Source organism: Lepisosteus platostomus, chromosome 6 (assembly GCF_059453375.1).
Source record: "Lepisosteus platostomus isolate fLepPlt1 chromosome 6, fLepPlt1.hap1, whole genome shotgun sequence".
Lineage (NCBI taxonomy): Eukaryota > Metazoa > Chordata > Actinopteri > Semionotiformes > Lepisosteidae > Lepisosteus > Lepisosteus platostomus.
In genome coordinates, this window is record NC_142616.1 from 38,310,934 (window position 1) to 38,337,087 (window position 26,154).

The 26,154-nt window shown below is 35.8% G+C and overlaps 1 protein-coding gene and 1 pseudogene across 2 annotated transcripts in view; one reads left to right on the top strand and one right to left on the bottom strand.

Moving 5' to 3' along the window:
• Positions 1 to 26,154, bottom strand: part of sorcs1 (sortilin-related VPS10 domain containing receptor 1) — a 237,195-nt gene that overhangs the window by 151,148 nt on the left and 59,893 nt on the right. The gene's annotated exons all lie outside the window — the stretch shown is intronic.
• LOC148661670 (U6 snRNA-associated Sm-like protein LSm6 pseudogene) lies at positions 2,288 to 2,540 on the top strand (annotated as a pseudogene).

A 26,154-nucleotide genomic window follows, 5' to 3' on the forward strand; every position in this document is an offset into this window, starting at 1 on the left:
TGAAGTTAAAAATAAAAACTATATTCAATTATCAAAATCACTAAATAAGAGAGAAAGTGCTGGCTATGATGGGAAACATCTTTGTTGCAGCAAAAATTTATAAATTGAATGGTTGGTTGTATAGTATATATCTCCTCGTTTAGGACAACTATTATTGAACAAGTTGTCCCAACGATATTCTTTTCAACAGGACAGTTTTATGTAGCGTTTAAAAATTACAACTATAACATTTGAAAAAATTATATAGTATAATGCTAAACAAGATCCTACAATGAGAATGTAAAGAGTACGTTTTGCTAAATTGGCATATACCGAATTTACAGCACACACTCCAGGCCTCTCTGGCACGGCCTCTCACGCATCTGAGATCGAGATTGTGAGATTGTGTTTTTGCAGCAACCTCATTTACTGCATCTCATGCAGAAAATGCCCAGTCATTTACATTGATGAGACAGGAACAAGACTGGCAGACCACATCAGGGAACATGTCAGAGCTGTGAAAATAAAAAATCTCCAAACAAATAGTTTCCAATTTTATCTCTAGCGGTCAGAATCTTTCTGATCACTCCATCTGCATCCTCAGACAGGGATTCTGGAACTCCTATTGCAGAAAGTCATCTGAAAACAAATTATCCTTTTACTTGGATAACACCTTGCCCCTTCTCTCATTGACAGCCTCATGTTCTCAATCCTCACCATTCATTTGTAGATTTCAGCTTGCCACACCTCTGCGCCCATTCTCCCCAAGTTTGGACATTCATTCACACCGCTTTATGTCCATTTTCCTGTCTGGCCACCATCCCTTTTTATCTACTGTATCTTTTGCTCGCCTACACCTTATTTATTTACTTTTAAATCAAATCTGGCCTGCCATAGCAAATGGGTAACTGAGTAAGCAGTCAGTTAAGTAGTGTGTAAGTGGGGAGTGCGGTGCAGGACGGGAACTTGGTTGAATATTTAATCCCTGCATGGACATTTGCGGGATTCAGTGCTTGTGGGAATGTGCTTGTGTCTGGTTCCGTGCGGTCGTGACAGTGAAGTAACCAGAACCAATTCACATTCCAATATCTGAAAGTGATTGCTTGCTATTACGAAACACCATTAACCTGAAAGGTACCCCTTGTAAGACAGATATAATACAATTTTATAGTTTTCATAGAATTAAACATTAAAATTGGTTTTAAAATATTATAGGTTTATTATATCAGTGCCTGTGGAGCACTTTAAATATGCAATTAAAAAACTTACAGTATATGCTTAAACACTGTAGAGCTGGAATCTGTTATGAAGGCGTGTATATAATAGTGATTTTTTTATTGTGCTTAGGTTAACTTCCACTGTTCTTGCTTACAAAGCACATGAACACCTACTTGTTAATTAAATTAAAATGAAAACAAAGTACTGTACAAATGTGTACCAAATTGCCTATTATAATCTGTGCAGATTTTAAAGCTAGCAAACCACTGTTATGGGATGGAGTATTGATTGTCAAATAACAAGCAGAATATTCTTGGTACTGTAGATGGTCACAGGCTCATGTCCTGTCACTGGATGACCTTACATTGCCAATTGCATCCAGCCAGACAACTGACAAAAACAATGCCCTTTAGAAAATACACAAAACAAGTGGAAATTAAATATGACAATGTCATTTCTTATTTCTATTAGAACAAGTAAATGCTCATCTAATTCCAGATGGAAGATCTGATTAAAAGGATTTAAAAAAAATATTGCTGTATTACATCTTGGGGATATCAAAATGTTTAAACTTCACAAAGTACCCCATTCTATAGGTGAAACAGTCAAATATATCCAAAAAATTGTACTATTTTTTAAATATGACTAAACTACAGTCATTGCAATTAAATCACTATTGAGCATAAGACATAGGAATTGTAGGGTAAATGTTAGATAAATGGAGCATACAAAAACAGGGAAAGATATGGTGGAAGAGGAAAAAAAAGAGAAATGAGAGAAGCACTTAACACTAGGACAGAAGTTTGTTCTTCATAGTCTTGGACTACAGAACTTCCAAGTAATCTTCAAACTAAAGAGACCATCAATTTTCTAACTGCTTCATCCAATTCAGGGCCATGGGGAAGCTAGTGCCTATCCTGGAATACAATGGAGACAAGGCAGGGTACACCCTGGACAGGATGGCAGTCCATCACAGCGTAGACGCAGACACAAACACAGAGATGCAAACACTCACACCAGGCCCATTTTTCCCAGAAGCCAATTAACATCGAGTTTTGAGAGAAATCGTGTTTGAAATGAAAACACCGATATGAGTCTCCGGAAGCAAACCCTGAGTGATTTTCTGAAACAAATCATTGGAAGACCAGTAGTGGTGACACTGAACTCTGGTGTCGATTACCGAGGCGTTTTGGCCTGTCTGGATGGCTATACAGTATGAACATCGCCATGGAGCAGACAGGACAGTATGTCAAGGGGCAGCTGAAGAATAAGTACGGAGATGCTTTCCTGCGAGGAAACAATGTTTTGTATATACAGTAAGTACTGAAAAGAGGAAGATGTGAAGAGGATTTTAAAATCTGACTTCATGATTTCGTTTTTTTCAAGGCTTCTTTCATTCATTGTTTAATTCTTGAAACTTTTCTGAATGGAAGTCCTTTTTTTATTGTATGAAGAAAAGATCTTGAATAAATTATAATTTGAGTTCTTAAAAAAACATATCAGTACAGTATGTTTCTAGACTATAGAGGAAACTGGAGCACCTGGAGATCACACAAACTCCATGCAGATAGCACACAGGGCCCCAGTACTGTGAGGCAGGTATGTTAACGACTGCAAACTTGTTTCCCATTTCTGTACATACTGTTTTCTTATTTGTGTTACCCACCAGGCACAAATAAATCTCTCATGTTTTAGTGACACATTATTTTTAATAGGGAGATTGTTTTAGGAAGACATTTAGTCCTAAATTGGACCTTTTGCTTGATAATATGGGATTATCATATATAATATACTGGTTCCCAGTTTTCTTTATATGGTATTGTTGTCTCAGTTATAGAATTATATGTTCACATGTCTGTACAATGCAGGATCCCAACTAGTAATTTAAATACCTGTATACAGTAGTAGAAAACAATGTTTGTTTATTTTTGGAATAAATACTTTTTTATCCTATTTTGGTTTGCCACCAGGTGTGAGCCATGTTGTAATTCAGTATTCAGTGATCAAAGACAGTGTATAATTGTTACATTTTATAAATGTTATTTTTATAGATTTTGCTTGCATGGAAAGCTGAACTCAGGACTTGATATTTCAGATATTGAATAGGATTTGATTCGATTGCTATTTTGTATTTAGAATTTTAATTTTTCTATAATCAATTATTTACACACCCCTCCATTTATACATATTTTTAAAACAATTTTCTTTTTGTTTTCCCAAAATTGGACTTGACAATAGCTGTTGGTAATCAACCAAGCTCACCACAACAACTGTTACAGAAGCCCAGAGATGATTGTGATACACACATCCCCTGAAGCATGCACTGCCAGGCCATCTGCTTCTATTCACACTGAAAGCTCTCAGTGCAGTTCGAAGGCGGAAGTTGGAGCACTGATGCATCTCTTACTACACTGCAAGCTCGTAGGTCTTCTCGACATTAAAAACAAGACCTGTTTAAGGAAAAGAAATCTCACCAGCACTAGAACCAGCTAATTACATGACCAGCTTTAAAATCAACAATTTCCAGACTATAGAGCTTAATCTGAATTCCCAAGTTTGAGGCTTTTGCCAGACACACCATCTGCATGCTAACCTACAGTATACTGCTGGTACACTGTTCATAGCATACTAATGATCCTAATATTGCATGCTTACATGGTTAAAATATACAGCTAATTAATAAGACAGCATTGCATGTCCCATTCATACAGTACATACTGGAATGAAAAATTAAAATGGAAAAGACACCAAAATAAGTACAAAAAAAAGCTTTGTACTACTGGGAACTGACTATACAGCAAAACATCTCCTGCTGGTGAAATTCAAATAACTGAATGCATTTAAATGTAAATTTATCTAGGAAATTTCTTAATACACCAAGTGGCTTTTCTGGTAAATTGTTTTAGTACTACAGTAGGTCATAATGTGTGTCTTTATAAAGTAATGCACTGGACAGAAAATTGATCAAATTATATTAATACATAGTTTCTTCTGCAAAGAATAACAATCATAATATTGTAACTAGTTCTATTTTGTTTTTGCTTTGTGTGCGTACATTGGTAAATTTGGGCAGCTTCCTTTTTTGCAATTTAAAAATTTATGATTCCTTCACAATCCCACCATAGTGTAAGTTCTTTATGGCTCATCTAAAGATCCCCACTTATGAATATTTAAACAGTGCCATAAATGGCTTCACTAGTTATTACATTTCACACTATGGAAGGCAGTAAAATCAGTTACAGCAAATTGGTTGTCCTCCAGAACAGATAGCAGATAGCTATTAATGATGGTTAGAGTCCTTTTACAGACCTCCTCTTCTCACATCAGTCAATATTTTATGGCAATTACTTATCTTACTCCAGTGACTAAGCTGTTTTAGAATGGTTATCCCAACGTAAGGTAAATAGGAGGCCCTGCCATTAAAATTAAATGAAAAAATCATTCACCTACAGAGACAGCTTATTTGTGTAACCTTGCACACACCTTGAAGTAAAGCAATGTTTGGAAAGATGAAAGTGGAAACCTGTGGCAATTACAATTGAGTACTGTATGTATTGATTGACAAGACCTTTTCCCATAGCACAGGCTATTTTATTAAAGCCGGCATGTGGAATTGACATGATGTCGAGACTGGCTGGAGTTTGTTTGCTAACCTAAAATGGCAACAGACTGAACTACAGTATGTTCAAAAGTAACATGTCCAATTATGTTTCACCCCTTTCTTTTAAAAAGGACCATCTATGCACAATGCAAGACTGCTACGTATCCACTGGTCTTACCCAATACTGTATTTATTATCCAAAACTACTAACAAGGCCAGAATTAAATAATTCTGCAGTAGAAGATGATGAACAATATACATGTTGCAGTTATTGAATGTGCATAGTACAACCTGAATATTTCATAAAGGAAATCAGGTTTGCCAAGAATTCTTGATTCATCTAAATAACATTCTTTAACATTTCCTATGTTATCGCACCTGCAATACATTCTTCTATTACTTGTATACCTACTATTACTTGAATTATTGCATTCTCTTCAGAGCTATTGTATTAAGTTTGTGCAAACGTCAGTCTATAGCTTATTGGGTTCTATTCATATATTTTAGATTACAACTTAACATATTTGTACAAATGAAAGCCAACAACAGTTTATCATATTTTTACTTACTGAATTAAAAAATAAATAAAACACTGTCAAAAAACAACTGTATAATTTTAACAGATTTTCAGAATAAGGTTAAGTTTACAGATCTTTGCATTGTCTTGCTACTCTAAAATACTTTACATGCATATTTGTCCAAGACATCTCCTTCAAATTAACATGTTTAGTTTTTTTAGACACATTACAGTTATATTCATTTGAATCACTAGAACAAATTTGATGACAGTGAGCCCTGCTATAGCCATAATTTCAAGAAAGCATTTACCTTCTGGAATTTTACAGTTTGCAGTGCACCTAGCAATGAGAAGGAAAGGCTCAGGCTGGCTCTTTGCCTTTTAGAAATCTATACATTTCCAACTGAAATCTTACTGTTACAGCATTTTTAAATGAGGAAAGGTCTGGAGGGCAGTCTTTGAGTCTGCAACTCAATCTATAGTAACTGATTCCACTGATGCAGACCAATACATTGATTTGTCTTTTACTGACAGTTACTGTTGTGAGTGACACGTCATTTATTCCTGAGTGCTTTTGTTTTCAGATGTGCATGAGCTTGTGCCAATATGCTTATATTGATTCCTTGGTAAGTGGTTTGATTAAATTATTCTTTTTTTTCTGAATGTCTACTTATCCTCAAAATAGATCTGGGGAAAAAATAACATTTTTACCTATATTTTCTTTCAAGCTCTGCCTTATTTTAAAATGGGTACATACAAGGTGGCCTACAGACCAGTTGGATTGCAGAGCTCCTTTTTGCAGATACTCTAACTGGAAGATATATCAGAATCGTATGGTTCTAACAAACCCAGCAACCCAGTCCTACCTTCTGTCAAAAGTATTACATATCACAAATCATCAGAAATCATCTTGCACCAATACAAATGAAAAAATGTCATTTTTAAGGTTGTAGGAGCTACCTCTCAGAAGGGGATGTTCACCATTTCTTGTAGGTGTAAACAGGCCTTGAACGTTATTAAAATGTTGCCCTTCAAATCATATAACATCCATCCACCAATCCATCCATGTTACTGTATCCAAGGTGGGTGAGCTGATATTGGCAAGAAACAGGTGCAAGGCAGGATATATCTTGGGATGTACGCCAGTCCATTGCAAGGCACACACATACACAGGCACAAACATACTGTACACACACTCACACCAGGGCCAATTTTCCCAGAAGCCAATTAACCTACCATTACGGTATTTCTTTGGACCATGGAAGGAAAATGGAGCACCCAGAGGAAACTCCACACAGTGAGCAGGAACTGAACTCAGGCCTCCTGTGCTGGAAGGCAGCAATGCCAACCAGTGTGTCACCATGCCATCCACCCATAAAGTTATCAGTGAAAATGTAAAATGAAATTCAGAAGTAAATAGTACCCATTTTAAATGTGGTACTTTACAGCAATTATGGAAATCCAACGAAAAGCAGTAATGTAAAAAACGCAAAGTACTTAGACATCATTGGTACAATTATGTCTACTTATTTGTTTGTTTAAATCTTACCTGATTGCAGGGTAAGTTAAATAGAAACCATGTTTCTATTACAATTTATTTTAAAGATAATTTGCAGGGCATTCCTGCCAGCATACACAGAGAAAAAAACATATTGAAGAGCTTAGTCAGGGCTAATTATCTATAACAAAATATACTGCGCAGATTGACTTGAGCCGCCAAATTCACAATGAAGGCTAATTAAAGAAATTACACCAATTAGTGAGCCAGCATGATTATTTTTTGTTAATGATACTAGTAGAAATTGAACAGGGCATTTACTAGATAATGTTACAAACTAATTTTCCACACTGTGCTACTTAACCTTTTTTAAGCTTTATTCATCACATCATAAATGATAGATTTCCATGTCAAAAGAAAGTAAGTTTAATGTGCATTCAATATTTTGGAACTTCACTTTTAATGTGTATCAAATGATGCTGCCTGCAGTTAAAACCTTATTCCACCTTTTTTTTAGAATTAAAAATAGGTAGGTACAGAATGTAGACAACACAATAATTTATAACTTCTAATTTTAGACCATTGAAGAAATGTAAAAATGTTCTTTTATGACCCTCTATCATTTCCTTCCTGTACATATTGTCACTATTTCCTGTTCTAACTGAAGTATTTTTGTATAAACCAACACTTTTGAAATTGAAACAGCAAGTACCAAATCCAAACAGTAAATTGATGTCAATAGTCTGATTTTAAAAGCACTCAAGTTTTATCTTCTCAAAAGCAATGATATTTTAAAGGGAAAAGTCAGCAAGAAACAAGCAACATATCAAAAACATCACAGCAGTAGAAACTTCAAATCTGTATCTGTGGATACCTGTTTGTACATAAGTGGCCTTGTTTACAGACATTAAAAGAGACATTCATTGTGCAAATTAAAAAATAACATTTTAGACCTGTTTTTCAGGTTTTTAAAGCATGTAATTATGAAATATTACTTTGTGAAAACACCTTTCCACACCAAATGTTTTCTTTAATTTGTATTTAATTTTATAATAACTACACAAGGTGAAAAGTGGAAATAGGCATACTGTGAAATAATCCAGTATACCTATGAAAATATTCATCTACAAACCAAGTGGAAATGGAACATCAAAATTAAAAGATTAAACACCATATTATCAAGTGGAAAGCAGTTTACTTATGAATCATCTAGAGTACATGCACAGATATGAAGAGAAGACCAAAGCTACTGCACAGAACCCTAAAACATAAAAACACTTTTCAAGTACAGTAAATAAAGGGGATCAATCCCTTAAGAAGCCTGTAAGACAGTAAACAGTAAGTGCAGTTGGAGAAAGAATTGTTGTGGATTTCTTGACTAGCAAAGGTGTCAAGTTTCTTTTTTCCTATTTCAAATTGTATAAACTTTACAATTCTTTAGGACCCGCATTTCACAGAAAAGGTATAAAATTAACATTTTTGTAACACTTGATATTTCACCAGCTGTCATACTATTTATCAAAGACAGTTGCTTTATATCTCATGTGAAAAATCAAAGGAGGAACGCTACATGGCTTGACAAGTGAGGTGGCTCAGAAAAGAATAAAATGGTAATTTAAACACATAGAGAGAGATGTTGTACACTTTGTAGCCTGCAAAACCCTTAAAACACTAAGGCAGGTGGCAAACCTAATCATGGCAAAGTTATCAAGCCAATCTGAAATCCATTTTGAAACATGCTGGGCAAGTATAGCAAGGAACTATTGGCTGATATGGGTACTTTGGTACTGTATGCCAAATATACCGTACTGTGCTTCTACCGTAGATGTTGCTTTACAAATCTGATTTTTTTCCCAAAATCACATGTTCTCCTTTCATAAAATCAGCAATTATGCCCAAATTCCAGCCCCCAGCATCTAGCTCCCACATTTTGGTTTTGCTTTTCTACGCTGACAGTGAAACATAAGTCAGCATGCTTCCTAATAAATCCATCTGCTTGGAAGAAGCCAGCCAAGTCTCATCCTTGTCACCAAGATTATCTGTAGAAGAGTTCCACTTCTTCCTTTCTGCAAAGCTGAAAGATGATGCGAAGCAAAATTAGCAGATGAACTGCTTTAAAGAGGTACTGCAGCCACAAATTGAAAAAAAGATATTCATATTGCATCCTTTAGGTGCTGTAGTTTTTTTTTTTTAAGTTTCAGAAGTGTTTGAGATGTACAGTGCCTTGCGAAAGTATTCGGCCCCCTTGAACTTTTCAACCTTTTGCCACATTTCAGGCTTCAAACATAAAGATATAAATTTTTTATTTTATGTGAAGAATCACCAACAAGTGGGACACAATTGTGAAGTGGAACGAAATCTATTGGATTTTTGAAACTTTTTTAACTAATAAAAAAATGAAAAGTGGGGCGTGCAAAATTATTCGGCCCCCTTGCGTTAATACTTTGTAGAGCCACCTTTTGCTGCGATTACAGCTGCAAGTCGCTTGGGGTATGTCTCTATCAGTTTTGCACATCGAGAGACTGAAATTCTTGCCCATTCTTCCTTGCAAAACAGCTCGAGCTCAGTGAGGTTGGATGGAGAGCGTTTGTGAACAGCAGTTTTCAGCTCTTTCCACAGATTCTCGATTGGATTCAGGTCTGGACTTTGACTTGGCCATTCAAACACCTGGATACGTTTATTTGTGAACCATTCCTTTGTAGATTTTGCTGTATGTTTGGGATCATTGTCTTGTTGGAAGATAAATCTCCGTCCCAGTTTCAGGTCTTTTGCAGACTCCAACAGGTTTTCATCCAGAATGGTCCTGTATTTGGCTGCATCCATCTTCCCCTCAATTTTAACCATCTTCCCTGTCCCTGCTGAAGAAAAGCAGGCCCAAACCATGATGCTGCCACCACCATGTTTGACAGTGGGGATGGTGTGTTGAGGGTGATGAGCTGTGTTGCTTTTACGCCAAACATATCGTTTTGCATTGTGGCCAAAAAGTTCGATTTTGGTTTCATCTGACCAGAGCACCTTCTTCCACATGTTTGGGGTGTCTCCCAGGTGGCTTGTGGCAAACTTTAGACGAGACTTTTTATGGATATCTTTGAGAAATGGCTTTCTTCTTGCCACTCTTCCATAAAGGCCAGATTTGTGCAGTGTAAGACTGATTGTTGTCCTATGGACAGACTCTCCCACCTCAGCTGTAGTTCTCTGCAGTTCATCCAGAGTGATCATGGGCCTCTTGGCTGCATCTCTGATCAGTCTTCTCCTTGTCTGAGCTGAAAGTTAAGAGGGACGGCCAGGTCTTGGTAGATTTGCAGTGGTCTGATACTCCTTCCATTTCAAGATGATCGCTTGCACAGTGCTCCTTGGGATGTTTGAAGCTTGGGAAATCTTTTTGTATCCAAATCCGGCTTTAAACTTCTCCACAACAGTATTACGGACCTGCCTGGTGTGTTCCTTGGTCTTCATGATGCTCTCTGCGCTTTCAACAGAACCTTGAGACTATCACAGAGCAGGTGCATTTATACAGAGACTTGATTACACACAGGTGGATTCTATTTATCACCATCAGTCATTTAGGACAACATTGGATCATTCAGAGATCCTCGCTGAACTTCTGGAGTGAGTTTGCTGCACTGAAAGTAAAGGGGCCGAATAATTTTGCACGCCCCACTTTTCATTTTTTTATTAGTTAAAAAAGTTTCAAAAATCCAATATATTTCGTTCCACTTCACAATTGTGTCCCACTTGTTGGTGATTCTTCACATAAAATAAAAAATTTATATCTTTATGTTTGAAGCCTGAAATGTGGCAAAAGGTTGAAAAGTTCAAGGGGGCCGAATACTTTCGGAAGGCACTGTAAGTTAAAAGTCATACATTTTTCCTTGCATTTTTTATCATTCATTATACGTCAGGCACTTTGATGTTGTATTTGGAGAAAGTGTTTTAAACACTAACTGATTAGGCTAAAGAAGTCCGGATGTGATGGTAAATTACTCCTCAACTTTCCTTATCAGTGTCGGACAGACTAGCTGGACAGTCTCAGTACAACAAACAGTGATGCATTTCTCTGGACCCACTGAAATCACAGCATCAGCAAAATGCAGAGCACTCACATATAAAACAGGAACAAGTTGGATAATGTTTTTCTTTTTAAAACTCTCTGCTTTACAATATTTGCATTCCTTGAGATGAACATAATTTATAAAGCAACCAATTTATCAAGAGTTTTAGTAGTCTTAGCTATCATCTAAAACTGTTCAAATTAATTCAGAAGGGAAACTGTTTTAACACACTGATTATATTACACTGCAAACTGCAGTAATTGCATCAACCTCATACTGATTCAACTGCTAATTCATTCTCGTACTATTGCATTGTAGTATTCTTGTACTATTTGCATTGCTGCATCCAAAATAATAATAAAAATGAGGGATCTATTATATCTATTATATCTATTATAACATGACTCAGAATCTTGCCAGAGGCTCACAAATGGAGTTTGAAGCTTTAGTACTGTAATTTAAGCTGGTATCAGCAAAAATAAAATAGAAAGAGCTTTACATTTTCATTGATTAAAACTCAATGTTTTTTTGTGATTAAACATGATTTCCTCACAGAAGCAGAACTGTCCAGCCATTATACCATGGCTTGCAATTGTCTGGTGGCTGCCAGGTTGCTGTCAGCAATCTATCACATCAGCAAACTGGATTATAAAGAGAACTCCATTTGATAAAGTCGCCTTCCCTGGCAAAACAACGAGCAAAAGAAATGCCTTTGGCTGACTTGTTTTTGAGGTACAGAAACACTATGAATTTCCTTTTAATTGTTTTTTTCTTTATATTTTTCCATCATTAATCCTTAATTTTCCATTTTAAATTCCAGAGTACTACATGGTGGAACAAGACGGAGCATTGCTTGTTCAACAAATCTCCAGTGTAAGTCCGTTCCAGGTGCTAACATTTCAGCAAATCTCACAGTAAACTGACATTCAGGGTTTGCACTGTATATAATATAGTCCAAATGGAAAAAAAATCCTTTTCATTTACAGCATATGTACACAAATATGGTTATATATTCACTGTTTAGGTTGAAACAAATGTTCGTAGAGGCTAACTAGAGTGTCTACTCCATTTGGTATACAGCAGATTTAGCAGATTGAAGGACTGTTTGAATAAATTTGCTTTACTTGAAACCCAGTATGAGCAAAGAATTGTCATCTGTGGTAGGGCTCTAACATATGGTCATCCAGGGTGGAGAATGGAGATGAAAACCCTAACAATGGTTTGTAGCACATGGTTTAGTAACTTTTTATAAAGGTTACTACTGAGAGGAGGCAATCTAACCCATCTTACTCCTGATTGCTACTCCTGATTGCTACTAGCAAATTCTGTTAATAAAGCCCCATCCCTGTATGATTGCTATATGCCAATTAAGGGTCGCTATCAACCAGTGACAAAAGCCCAGATATCAATTAACTATTTCTAGGCTAGAGACAAAGTTTGAACTTACTTAAAGCCATTTTCTGAAGAAACACAGATTCATCTTAACATTCCTCTGTAATTTCATCAACACATTTCATCTATGGCTTTTTGTATAAAGACGCATCTATTACTTGTAGTTCACTTTGCACCTGCTGTTCATTTCTGCTTGCATCCCAGTGTCAGAACATACTGATTAGGTTGCCTGAGTGAAACTGGGAACATCCATCTGCTTTAAATCATCGCAGCAGTGAGCAGACATTGAGGTAAAGCATGACAAATTGGGCAGGAAAAAGGGAAAACCAGGTATCATTCAATCATTTATCTAGCAGCTCATTTGTTTCTCTACTCATTGATTTATTCAGGAAACCAGAAACTAACCAAATGGAAACACTGTATTTCTTGAATCAGAGAATACCAGTTCACATGGAATGCATTCAGATGTCTTTTCAGTTTGCGGGGGAATCAAAACTCACTTTGGCTTTGCAGGTGTAAGGAGCCATGCCAATTTGGACAAAAACAAGCAAGCAAATGAGAGCGGCTAAGCCAATCCTAACCGATGTGTTAATGAGCATGAGTCCTTTTCCAACTATTGAATGCCCAAGGCCCTGTACTTATTCAATGGGAAACTTGTGCCTTAAAGGGTACTAATGTCCCTAAGCAATGATGCTTTTTATATTAAATGCAATCACATATCAATACAAAACTATTTTTTTATGGGAACACTGGCCTGTAACAAACACATCAAATCTGACAAATTCTCATATGACTTAAAAACAAATATCACATAGTCATTTACTGTAATCTGTATAGCATTTTGCATATGCTAAATATTACTGCATGTACAGTACAACACCTGAAAATATTGGTCCTATATTTTGCACTTTTGTGTTGGTTATTTTATATGGATTCTCTATTATTTTGTATTGTTGTGAATATTTATTTATATTTATATAATACTGTTTGTTAAAAACACAATTCCAAATAAAGCTTAAAATTTTCAAGTTTAAAGAAAATAAGAAAAAGAAAAGGCATGGTTCACATATTCATGGTTCAAGCTTTCAGGCGAGGTGACCTTATGCAACTGATCCACACCTTGTGTGTGCATCTTTAGTTCAATCAATTGATCATTACTGAACTACAGTAAGTCAATTGAGAAATATTTCTCACTGATAATGATCACCTGGCTCAGCGTCTCACAAAACTGCTGCAGATTAACAAAACGTTTCTCCTTCAAATAAGCTGAATGAGATCCTTGGATCCTTTAGATCTTAACTACACAATGGGATAGATGGGTCAAATGGCATCCTATTGTTTACTAAGAAAAATGCAGGATTTAACATAAAATATCATAAGCCACACAGATGAAAAACTGTTTATATTAATATAAAATGGTGATGGAGCCTACACTGCAGAAAAGGACAATCCTAAAAAGTCAGCGTGTGAGATTTTACATTTTAATCTTCCCTTCAAATGAATGAATACAAATAACCAATGGTGTCCTCTCTAAGTTTATCATCTAAGTCTTGTTTAAAAGATTTAAACTGCAGTAGAGAAGTCTGTTTGATGTCATTATTTCTACAATCAAGATTTGTTTACAAATATTAATCTAAAGAATGCTATGATATTACTAATGTAATAAGCAATAAGTTACCCTTTTCTATGACTCTCAAAAGGCCAAACAGAATGATCCTGAGATGTGAAATTTAAGTCAAGATTTTGAGGAAAGGCACTGTCATGGCATGGAAGTATTTAACATCGATGAAACCAAATAGTTTAAGTGGCAGGAGATGGCAGGAGATGGAGTGAAGATTTAGATTATTTAAATGCTAATCAGTCCCATCAGAAAAATATCTTGTTAAGGCAATCTACTACCAGAAAAAAATAGTAGATTGAAAACATCATTACATTACCTAAAAAAGACAGAGAATGTAATCTTGTATTCAATGTAAGTTTTTTTATTTCTGATTTAATCTTAGAATAAAGAGCAAGATGAAAGCACGATGAAAGAATGCTTTTATTTTGCAACCCTTGGTCTTCCAACACACTTGGGCAAAAAAATACTATGGCAGGATTTTGGTAAAAATTATATTTGATATATTTTGTATTTATTATAAGAGTTTATATAAGGTAAATATGACCCCCACTAATACAATTAAATAGCTAAAGCTCAACAGAATAAAATTTTAGATACCACTTTCTTTAGATGTTTAAATAAAAACAGTCTCTTCTCACAATCAAACACAGAGAATTTTGTCTCTACAAAGAATACTGACTCTCAGGGGTTATTCTCTCTGAGTTGCACTTCTCTACAGATGTAAGCATCCTATGATTGCAAATTAAAGCCATAATAAGGACTAGATAGTAAACCAGACCAGACTCTCTCAAATCATTAGCATTCAATTGAACTTCTCAAAGGACTGCACTGCCACCAAACTTGTAGGGCGATATATACACATCTTTACTCCAGTGCAAAACGTGTTTTTTTTTTCAATTGAGACTATATGTTCTAAACATTGTTGGTAAAGCAACAGGTGGCACTCTTCCATGCTGGCTCGGCTCATTGTGCTCATCCAATAACACAAGAACAGCAGAAAGGGCAGCGGCTGGAGTACGTTTGGGGAAAACAATTATCTACGACAATATTTTATCAGAACCCTTTCACAACTCACTTACTGTTATTTGAACCCAGTATTCTTCTTGTCACCTGTTATAAATCATAATAATAGGGCTTAGCTTTTTATGCTTTGTATATATGTTTTTATTGTAATCAAAAACAATAAAAAGCATTTGTGTACTATATTTAATTGCTTCAACCTACATCTGTTCTCACAGACTGTGTAAAACTGTAATAACACACTGATTTTGTAGTTAGATGTTTTATAAGACAAATAAATATTTTATTAGTACATATCAAAGCAACATTACTGTGGTTTATATTTCATGAGGCATAACACTACTATGTGTGAGAAATATAAAAAGATCATATTACATAAATCTCACTGTGGAACTTTTCAATGTCTCTTACAAGACATTGGCCTTAATCACATTACTACAGTATACAGTATGTATGAGTATACTGCTCTCTTCCTGATGCATTATACAGTACATATTTGAATATTAGATTTATATAACTTTCTTCTTTTAAGTAGTGATTAATATCATCATCACAAATATTGGTTTCTGTGACAGGACTTCAGGTTCAGACATGATGACAGCTCTTTTTTTCTGAACAACATTCCTCAGAATGTTGGATGATCTGCCATCCTTAGTCACCTGACTAGTAGGTGTAAAACAGTTGATTGAATGACAATGATTGAAAGCAGGAAACAGGAAGCAGAGACTTTAAGAGTCAGTCATTAACTGCTGTTCTTAGACAGAGGGCATAACCTTTATTATGCAAACTGTGCCTGAGGAAGGAAGGGAAGGAAGCATTGGGTTGAGCAAGTGGCAGGTGGAACTGAGAGCTTTGAGGTTCAGAGAGAAACTTTGTAGTGGAGCTACAGATGCAGCCATTCAAAATGCGCGGGCGATACCGCATTATTTTGCGGTACGCTGTACGCAGTCTACCGCAAGCTACCGGTAAATACCGCGAGTTACCGTAAATTCTCCTATAATACGACAAGCAAAATAATAGTATCCGGAATTTCCGCAAGGTGGAGCTAATAAAGCTCAACCTCTCATGTTTGAGCTGTGGCCATCAAAGTCTTTAACGAAGATATTACTAATAGTATTAATAATGAATGACCTTGGACAAGCTGTAAGTGTAAACTCAAAGTATTGCCCTGGTCAACATTCTTTTTTTCATTGACCGTCTTTGTAAAAGTAACACCACAGCATTTCGCAATCACACATTTGTTTCCAATCATGCAAAGTACAGTAATTTTTGAGAATCTCCGATTCACCATGCCTTTCACATGCTCATAAAAGAGATTGATTTAGGAACATAAACATATTACCGTATGAAAACTGTACTGTATACAGTATGTATATGTATATTTAATGTCTTAACTGTGCCCGTTTAAGTATTGAATATTCATATCTAATTTTACCACTGAAGGGAAATCTTAGTAGCTGAGCATAAAAAGAATAGGAGCATACTGCAACGCGTGTGAAGGCCATAAACGATATTAATTTTGGAACATAAACATACAGTATATGGCTGGTCTCGGTACTTTAAAGAAAACATACACAAAACATGGTTTTTAACTTGATTTACAGTATTTGAGAGGTATGTCTTAACACCGATACTACAGTGCGTAAATACTGCTCACGTATATGTTTCTAGGTTTATATTATGCATTTCATACGGTCAAATTACTTTTGAGCAACTAATAAGAAGCGCGAAACGGAATGCGTTTTAGTTTCGTTTTGTGCTGGGACTTTTAACAATGTCGCCATGGATTGATTAGAGATATCAAGTACATACAAGTCATTTTTTAAATGTTGTAGTTCGTCTTGTAAAAATGTTACGAGTACATCATCTATTAACAATTACACAGGTTCTGTTTCCATATTGCGGATTTTGGTTACGTAATATTATTTTCTAGATTTCCCGTTGTGAATATATGATTTGGGCAAACAGAGCCGCAAAGAAGTACATTATGGGTTGTTGTTTTTTTTTTGCAGTTTTATCTAGAACAAGCGATGCTTAAACCTTTGTCTGATTCTTGTGAAACTATCCACACGACAGTTACAGTACCTAGGAGTTGACTTCAGTGATGTCACTGATGGGATGTTTCTAAAAATCCATCCTCTGTAAAACGTCTTCTCTAGTTGTCCTGCATATGTATTCGCTAATGAAGCTGTGTGTTCTGAGCCTGGATCTCTACATTTCTGTATGAATCAGCTTAGAGGGCTAAAGACAGCTTGTGTTTAAATTGAGTGTAAGGCAATTTATGCTTCTAAAGTCATGGTCAGCATTTATTATTGTACTGTGCTGTAAACTTGTTCTATGCCTAGTCACATTATTTTATAGCGTTTTTATAGTGTTATTAAATCCGGTGGCGCTGTGTGTTAGTTTCCTGACTCCCATGTCACATGGTCTGTGATTGAATCCCATGGAACTATGACTTTATTTTTTAACAAACATTTCTTTGAAAAAATGAAACGTTTCCCTTGGTCAGATGTTAAGGTCGCTGCCTTTCATCTAAAACCCTACTTGAATCCTTCTAAACTAAAAATCAGTGTTAGTGAGTTCTAAATAAAGAGGTATCCAGGTAACAGTGAAACGGGCAGACAGTCTGGGGAGATCGCCCGTTTTCCATGTAAATAGTTCCCTGGTTCCGCACCCCTTGGTGTTTCTCTCGCTCTCTCTCGGGTCACCTGATCATTAGCTCGAAAGATTTGAGTGCTTTGTGTATATTCTAATGGTAGTGGGGGCAGGGTGTGTGGGAACAGGTTTGGTTGAAATTGCATTGGAGATCTATGTTCTTCACACCTGAAACATTTTCTCTGAAAGCATTTTCTTCGCAGTTTAGCCGATCTTGTTACAGCATGTTACAGTTTACTATTATTAACCATATTAATTTTAAGTGCTTAATGCCATTTTTTGACCAGGCACGAATATTCTTAAGTCCATATCTTCGCAGGGAATCAGTGCGAATTGCAATACTAATTAAATGACCGCAGGCATTTTCCACCCTTAAATTAATATCATTATTAATAATAATGATTATAATGATAATAATGATAATCGGCCAGTGAAAGCTCTGTTGTCCTTCACATCAATGCCTGAAACATTTTTTCATAATGTCGACATACACAGTCGTGTAACTGACAGTTTGAGGTAGCCTATCGTGTAAATTTCGCTTTGTTGCTGATAGGTTAAGCTTTCGAAACTCTGCCCCAAAGTCATGTGACTGATTTTTCGCCCTGTTTCGTTGGTTAAACGCAATGATCACAAGCACCACCATGGTAACTGGGATGTGTAGTTTTTAATTCCGTTTGAATTATAACTGTACGTACTGTCTTCATATTTGGCCAGGGCTTTAAAGAGAAGGCGCGCCAAAAAATTTCGGTGCCGTCGTCTCCGCTTTAAAGGTACCCCCATGCTGGAAGAATTTGACCTCGGAACGTTTGCCCAGCGTAGTTATAGTGGACATAAAAACAAGAGTTCGCTGGCATTATATAATTATACGAATTACATGAATATAATTATATCTTATTAATTTCTTGAGATACGCGATTCTTTTAATACAGTCTTTGCTGTGCTCTAGAGGATCCTTGTGATATCCGAGCTCTGGTTGAATGATAAGTGTCACAGTTTAAATAAATTTTGTAGTTGGCAATTATGAAACGCTCTGTTAAAAGCAAGGGAGTTTTTATGTCCGTTGCAGTTCTTTTGAAACTGAACTTGTTTGAATTGACTGAGCTCTGTGCTGTACCACACAATGTCTGTTTTTTTTTGTGCTGTCCTACTGTACTTCCTACTTTGAAAATACCTGTGAAACCAGTTTAATTCGTCACAGCCAGCCCTCCCGCAGAGAGGGGGGTTGTACTCGTTAATGTCTTAGCACAAAGCAGAAACTTCTTGGAAAGATTACAGATTTTAATCGTCTTTTTTCTGAACCAGGGAAAATCTGATCATGTTTCTCTATAACAATAATAAAAAAACTTTATTTTACATATCACCTTTAAAAGTGGCATCTCAAAACAATACAGTAGATGTAAACCAAAGATTACAAAGTAAATACCCAGACAAAAGCAAACGCGTTTTTAATAAGATGCTTTTATTCGTTCATAATCCGACGATCTCAGGAAGACTAATGGGGGTCTGGCTTTTTTTCTGAAAAACCATAACTCTGGTCTTGTCCAGATTGACTGTCAGCGCCCAGGTCTGACAGTGCTGCTCCAGCCTCTGTTCTGTGGGCGACAGCAGGACCAGTTCCTCTGCAAAGAGGAGGAACTCGATTTCTGTAATTAATGCAGATCAGTAAATCAAGGGACAAAACAGTTATTGCGCCCGGCTCCTCAATGGGCTTCGACATGCTAATGCGTTGGTTTAACAGTCCGGGTGTGGCAATGTTTTTTATTATTGTTATAGAGAAACATGATCAGATTTTCCCCGGTTCAGAAAAAAAGATCTGAAGTACTGTACCGTATACTAGCTTGTCACTCTTCTCATCCCCTCTTTGCTAAATGGCTTTTGAATCGAGTCACATGAAGACAGAGGTGAAACAGCCCTACACAGCCCTGTCGCAGTACACGAATATAATTATATCTTATTAATTTCTTGAGATACGCGATTCTTTTAATACAGTCTGCTGTGCTCTAGAGGATCCTTGTGATATTTCGAGCTCTTGGTGAATGATAAGTGTCGCAGTTTAAATCATTTTCGTAGTTAGAAATTATGGAAGACTCTGTTAAAAGCAAGGGAGTTTTTATGTCCGTTGCAGTTTTTTTGCAACATGAATATAATTATATCGTTATTAATTTCTTGAGATACGCGATTCCATATTATATTCCCTTTTAATCAAATTCTAAAAGTATGCTTGTTGACTCCGGTATCACGTTAGTTAAAGACTTCGATGCTTAAAATGTTTAGGGAGAAATGGAATACTGGTGTGTATGTTTTCTTTAAAGTACCGAGACCAGCCATATACTGTATGTTTAAGTTCCAAAATTAATATCGTTTATGGACTTCACACGCGTTGCAGTATGCTCCTATTCTTTTTATGCTCAGCCACTAAGATTTCCCTTCAGAGGTAAAATTCCATCTAAATATTAAATACTACAATGGACACAGTAAAGACGTTTACTGTAAATCTTTCTACGACAGACCAACGGACCACGAGTGCCCCTGTCGGTCAACCAATCACGTACCGCGGTACCCCGCGTCATCTTGCGTCACGATGCGTGACGCCGTAGCCAATTACCTCCGGTACGTGTCTGTACCGCGCACTTTGAATGGCTGCATCTGTAGTAAGGAACTAAGCTTCCTGGCTGAGTTATTAGAGAGGGCTCACAAAGCCCAGCTAAAAGCTCAAAGAGGAGTTTAGGATTATAATTAAATTCAACACTTAAATTTTGATTTGCACTACAGTATAAATAAAACAGCACTTTTAACCCAGCCATTGTTTAAAGTTAACCACATCTAGGTAAATAGTTTCACAAAGTCTACCTGCTTATAAATGCTCCAAGGTCATCAAGGTCATGTGCATTGTGATCTTGAAATAAAAGCTTTGTTTTTTCAAAATTATGTCATAATTATTTCATGATCTTCAACTAATAAGTGAGACTAAAAAATCATAGGATATACTCAATGAGTCATTGTACTTTTCCTTCTGAGCTACTGTACATTTTCCAAATCAACGCCACAGTACTGTACTGTGATGTAGGATGTGCAGCCATTCAGATAAGACAGTAATAGGGTGTTAACCATCAAATTTTATCATGGTTTTACACAATAAGGCTAATCCGTCCCTTAATTCATTTGGTAAAGTAATTTCTCACTTCTCAGTTCTCCATCTGATCTGCCGTGTAGTGGGTTTTCTGGCAAATAATGCCACCCAGGTGGTTGCGGCACTTCACTTTTGGATAAAGTGGGTCCCCTCATATACAGTATGTGAAGCACTTTGGTATCCTTTGGGATCACATTATACAAATGCATGCAATTATTATTATTCCAAAGCTGCATTTTAAGTGAAAAAAAGGCATTTCTCATTTTTAACACTAATGCTGTCCCTTGGTAGACACTCGCGTTTTACAATTACTCAAATTTAGCTCCAGAGCTAGAAGTTCTTGAAAAATAACCAGGTTAGTGTCTTGATCTTTTCCTGTTACCCTCAATTATATAACATAGTTGCAAACCACGTGCATGGACTGAGCACCTTCTTTTTTAGTGTTTCATTTTAGAATATCAAATAGCACTTTTCTCCTGCATTAAGGAAAAACAAAATAATCTTTAGTAAAGCACTTCACAGCAATATTGATTCCTGCTAGCTCTGCAATTCAGTCTCCATTTACATTTACAATGTATTATGAAAGAGATTGATTTTTTTCCTGTATCTGATGTTTCAAAAGAGGTTTCCTTCAACATCATAGCATACTGTAGCTGAGGTTTAATATCAGTTTCCAGAGGCCAGACAATCTCGGTTAAAGTCCCATGCTTCACTGTTAGCTTAAGATATTAACCTGTTTCTGTTTTTCTGGCTTCCCACTTGCAGCATACTGGTAATTTTTTATAGATGTGGATGTGAGGTACATTACCACCTTTCTGATAGAAAGATTTGTATTCAGTAAAGCAGTAATATAAAACAAATTAACATGTCTCTAGAAATGTTGTGGGATATGTGATATATAATGAAGGTGACATTTCAGAATAGTTTTAACTTGTAACTCTTTAGCTTAGATATATAATCTACAAACAATCAATTAATACATTATTATTACATGTACAGATGCAGACACTCAGAACACACTGTATTTCTCCCAAATGCGTTACCTATAATGCGGCGTGTTGTGTTATGCAATTCACTGGCCAAAGACGATCGATAGATGGCACTTGTGGTGTGTTCGATGTTAGTGAAATGATTGCTTCATTTAAACTGTTTCTCTACTGTGTATGTTTAAATTAATTTAAAATTGAATATTAATATGGAATATTGCAAATAAAGGGATTTTTTGGTAACAGAAATAAAAACAGAAGTATAATGTAATATATACAGTACTTAGTGGACCTAATGTAACGCATATTTCAGTAACACATTATTAAATTTTGATTTATGAAAAATATAGTTCATACATACTGTATTGTAGTAGCTTTAAAGCCATACTGTTTCATATGTAATATATACTGTATCTTATGCACATACTGTACTGTACAGTAGGTGATAGTGGTAGCTAAATATAAACAACAAAGTACACAACAGTACCCCCACCTTCTTCATAAACATTTCATGCATCAAGGTCTTTAACTTGGACCATAATTTACAGTGGTTAGTTTGGAACCGTCGTGATGTACTTGGTCTAACTATACTGTATAAAGCTAATAAACTTGATAAAAACCTATAATATTTTATCAGTTTCTATGAAAGCATTATAAGAAGATTGTACTTACTGTTACTATTGTTATATAAAAAGTTGTAGTACTGATTTAATACCACATGATAGGATATATTACTATAGAATCATGTAACTAAAGAAATGCTGACAGCTAAAAATATCACTTGTGGATATTTTGGAAATACTATTTTAACATTCATTTGAACAACTCTATTAATATTTTATTCACAATCCCTAAAGCATTATACTGTATATAGATTATGGGTTAAAAGTTCCATTTACAAATTATTTCTAACCTATAATATAATAAGATATATTTAATACTAACAAATAACCTCTAATAATTATTATTACGGATAAATAAATAATGTTTAACAATCTATTAACAAAAGTGATAAAACACAGTGGCACCCACTTGAGGAAAATGCACGAAATCACCTGACTTTTTAACAACTGATTCAGGGATGTTTTGGTGTTTTTTAAATTCATAACAGGTTTACAAACATTTCAACAGTGCATTAATTTCAGTGTTATTCATGCAGGGATGCCATTGTTCACCTGCACTATGCACATTCCATCCCTTGAAAACAATTAGGTAAACACTTGCATTTACACTTGGGATTCGGAATGCTGGAATGCCACAGCACTAATTTGCATGCAATCTTGATATCCACCCAGCAGTCACCTATCAACTTGGTAGGACAACTGGAACCCCATGTCAGCACAGGAAGACAGGAATATAGTAGTCTTCCACACCTTCTCAACAGGTTAGAATCTGCCAGAGCTACAGCAAATGCTGTCATTGTGAACTGACAATTAGCAATTAGTGACTGAACAGTTCTAAGACATCTGGCAGACTCTGTTTTCAGTACTGAAAATCTGTCAATGTCAAGGAATGACGGTTCACCACCATCATTTGTGATGTTCACCCCCAGGATGTCTTATTGCAGAGGGAAATCTTACTACACAATGCAATGTGGATAACATCGTATGGCCATTCCTCCTTCAATGGTTAATGCAAACTCATGGATACAGACACCTCATGTTCCAAAATTGTACACATTGCACATAACCAGAGTAACAAAATGTCCAAATGTTGGATTGTATTCCAAGATTACCAGATATGAACATGATTTAATACTAAAGAAACCTATTAGGTTGTTGTGTTGACAGCAATATCTTGACCTACTGTATAGATAGTATGGTTGCAGTATCATAGGACATTTCTCCTACATCCTACATGAGATGTTTTTGTGACCTCTGTGGTTTTATGGTATCTGCTACTGTATGTCACAGCCAATCCATTCAGTGAGGACTGATATTCTTTCTTCTGGTAATTGCATTTATAAACACACTCAAAAGCAATGCATTAGCCATTTGAACCACCTTGGAGTCATAAAAAGGATTTAATTCACATAACTGCATTTTTATTGCCTTGTAAAATATATTTTACTTATAACCAGTGGGAAGTTAAAAAATACAGCTAGAAAGTATAAGGAGGGGCAGTAAAAGTCTTCTTTATTTCCAAGGGTAGTTGCCTAAGGGGAAACACATCTTGCCATATTGTTTTTTATATCTTATTTATGTTCAGTTACTGCTCTGCATTGATAATTACTACCCTCAGCAGCTTTGCGACACAGAAAATTCCCACACACCAATTTGATGAACATTTTTAGTGTTCTCTGTAAAAAGCCATTTTCTGAGAAGAAGTCATTAAACCTGCTCAGTGTGCATGTATTTCTGTCACTGGAAATTCTTAGTTTGTAGTTTAAAAGGTAAATTTGAATAATGATAAAAACAAAAGAAGTTATCATAAATATAAAGCAATTCCAAGGTGTTGAGAATATGTAATTTTAAATATAACATTTTTTTTGCAAAACTGATTATCTGAGTAAACTGGCTTAACATAAGTCTTTGAATGGCAGATATACAATGGTAGCCTGTTGATTTCCAGATAAGAACATCAAACACACATAAAGATTCGATTACAGCATTAAATACTGTGTCATTTTTATAAATACAAAGAACAGGACTGCTTTGTATAGCTGCACTGACATAAAAATAACTAGGATGGGCCGCTATAAGAATGGGATCTCAACAGGTGTTATAAATTCAAAAAGTCATTTACAGCATTACCAGGGGGTAAGATTGGGATCCTCCAGGTTTTTCTCCTTTACCAGTGAAACTACAGTACAACGCCTATAACCTCCCTTCACATACCTGTGCGGTGACATAAGTGAGGGACATAAGTCTCCTCTAGTACTTAATTTGTAAATCGCAATGTGATGGAGATCAATGTGAACGGGAGTATTCTACAAGGAGCAAAGTAGGTACTGGCACATGGTTAAGCACTAAACCATGATGTGCACAACAATAATGTAACAGACTATCACCATATCGTCAAGCCATCACTTTTGGTAACATACTAATAAGGTAACTAAAAATATTTAATCAAAAATATATAATCACATGGTGTTAATCCTATCATATACTCAAATATGTTGCAAAGACAAGACATGCTTTTTTCTCTTTGGTTCTTTGGTGTGATGAAATTCAAATGGTTCGGAAGTTCAAGCAGTCAGAAGCTCCTGAGTTTTGCCATCCAGTTTTACACCCTCCACTTATTGATACATCCCTCTCCTGATTTGGCAGAGCCATGTTTTTATCTAGAGCATCATTATTAGTGGCAACCAAATCAGTAGAACAGCTTATACTGTATCTGTCTGCTGCTCAGGGCTTCCTTCATTTCTACACTGTTTTCATAGAGGTTCAGATTAATCACAAAATGAGTATGAAAATTAGTTTATTTCTTTTGGCGATTTTTTAAAGAACGAGGATGCAAATTCACATCTATAAATGGGTAGCTTAAATAATTTTTTGTCATACAGTAAGTCTGCCGCTCCTCCTATGGTAGAGCATGTACTTATGCTGCAACCTCTGTACATGTAAAAAATGGCAAAGCTTCAAGTTCTTGAAGTTTTCACACTTCCAGTCCATTGTATAGGTATTTTTAAACTGAAATGTGAATGTTCAATTTTTCATGTCTTGAGGAGGTGCCAGAGCTGTGCTTAGAAAGTTAGAAAGTGCTATAGAGCTGACCTCCACTGAGTTCCAGCAAAACACAAGTTCAGTTCTCCTCTCCAATCAGCACAGGACCTCTTTTGTATTGCTGCAAACCTTGTAGCAGATGAATAGTGATGAATATTGATTGAATGTATCGATGGGTTAGATGAACCAGTGCGTACAAGTGCCTTAACTGTGAGCCAATATGTAACTGATGATTTCAAGTAAGGTGGGTAGAAAATAAAAAGATGGCACTACGAAATCTAAAACAGCAAAAAAAAAAATTCTGTTATAAATCCATTTTTATCCATTTTCTAAGCACTTCATCCAATTCAGGCTATCCTATCCTGGACCTGAAATGACACATTCTATGTTCTCATGTTGACAAATTGTGTCATATAATAGGCATCTATCAGGTAAAATCAAGGTCCTTGTCTAAGCCTGTACCTTCTAAGAACATAAATAAGCCCACACATTTAACCAGGCTAGAAAACCAAAATAAATGTACCACTATGGGGAAAGGTGTGAAACGCTGATTTAAAACTAAAGTGACATGATAAAAAAGCATGCATGTAAGATAAAGATTTTTTTGTTGGTAAAATATTTATCAATGGATTTATTGTTGGTTTTTTTAGCGCTCTGTGAAGATCTCTAACAATCAAAGCTCCTTTACAATTTCATTACTTTTTCATTGGACTATTTTTTTAATTAATGGTTTTATCATTTAAAAAAAAAACATTTGAAAGGCATCACTTCCTTTATCTATCAAGGGTAAGAAAGTTACTACATGGATATTACACGGGTT